This window comes from Camelina sativa, chromosome 4, assembly GCF_000633955.1.
Source record: "Camelina sativa cultivar DH55 chromosome 4, Cs, whole genome shotgun sequence".
NCBI lineage: Eukaryota > Viridiplantae > Streptophyta > Magnoliopsida > Brassicales > Brassicaceae > Camelina > Camelina sativa.
Window position 1 is genome coordinate 1,440,144 of NC_025688.1, and position 1,343 is coordinate 1,441,486.

Below are 1,343 nucleotides of genomic sequence, written 5' to 3' on the forward strand. Positions count from 1 at the left end.
CAATCTTCAACATCTTTAGCTACTTCCATTTTGGTAATGTAATTGCTTTCCATTAAGCCTCTGTTTGAATAGACCTCAAAAACCAAATTAACTCATGTTGTTCTCTTGACCACAGGTGTCTTCTTACATAATAACAGTGCCAAAACAGCAGTATGAGTTCCCTATCCTCCCTTGGGGTAAGCATTCATACTCCTGCTCTTTCCATCAAAAGTTTTTTAGATTAACAGTTACCAAAGATAGATTTAGATTAATCAAGTCATAGGATACTGAATTAGTTAGAAACAGGACATATAACATAATAAGGCCCAATGTGCTCCTTTTTGACTATGCATTTCAACATCACACAAAAGAGTACCTCGTTCACACTTCAAGGTCTTCTTCATATTGCCCCTTAGACCTGGACATTGTATGTTCCTCACCTAATACTTTTTATTATGATAGTAAGCCATNTTATTATTCATCAATATTATGGGGTCCCTACTTCGACCTACCATTTTCATTTTACATTTTCATTTTCAGTTAATTATAGAAATTGGATAAGGTGTTGTGAAATAACGACTACTTCAAATTTAAGTATCTTTGAAATTTTTGCAATAGATCAAAAACGTCCATTGTTATAAAGTTAGTGTTAGCATTTTAGTTTTGTATTAGAATATCGACAAAAATCACCTATTTGGCTAAAAGAGTGTCTGTTTCCGTAAAAAATATTTTTCATTTTTATATTTATGTTTCTTGCTTTCACTTAAAGCTGGATTCTTTGTTTGTTTAGGAGGTTGATACATAAAATATAACCAAAATTATACACCAAAGATGTTTGTTGAGTTAGGAGTAGTTCATGGGCTGAGCCAGTATAGAATCATCTGGGTCAAATGACCCTAGTGAATTTTTAAATTTGGTTAAAATATTAGGGAAAAAATCAAATTGACCCTGGTAAAATAGCATAATTGACCCCTATAAAAAAATTTAATAACATAATTGACCCTTTAAATTTTTTTTGACCCTGATAAACTGATTTCCTAGCTCCGCCACTGGAGTAGTTTCCAAGGAGCTCATATACGATGAGCCTTCTGAAACTGTCTCTTTATATTATAACTCCTTTTTATTATAGTATATGATTATGAATTTTGTTTTTTAATATAGTATATGATTATGAATTTTGTCTTTTTTTTGGACAGTGAAAATGGTGACAAACAAGGAAGAAAAGGAAGTGGTGGAGCTTGTTGGATACATACTTGATCATATCCTTTACTCTCACCCTTCCTAAACTCTCCTTAAACCCTACAGGTACACGCAGCTTTAATCCCTTCTTATCTTCTACTTTATTTTTAGCACAATTTAAAGTT

General features: G+C 32.1%; 1 protein-coding gene and 1 long non-coding RNA gene across 2 annotated transcripts in view; both read left to right on the forward strand.

Annotated features, from left to right (window-relative positions):
- On the forward strand, positions 1-1,335 carry LOC104779527. Its single transcript, XR_766488.2, has 3 exons — positions 1-33; positions 116-176; positions 1,176-1,335. It is a non-coding gene; the product is annotated as an uncharacterized LOC104779527 (long non-coding RNA).
- LOC104779528 (cyclin-J18-like) overlaps positions 1-1,343 on the forward strand; it is a 63,514-nt gene that overhangs the window by 927 nt on the left and 61,244 nt on the right. The gene's annotated exons all lie outside the window — the stretch shown is intronic.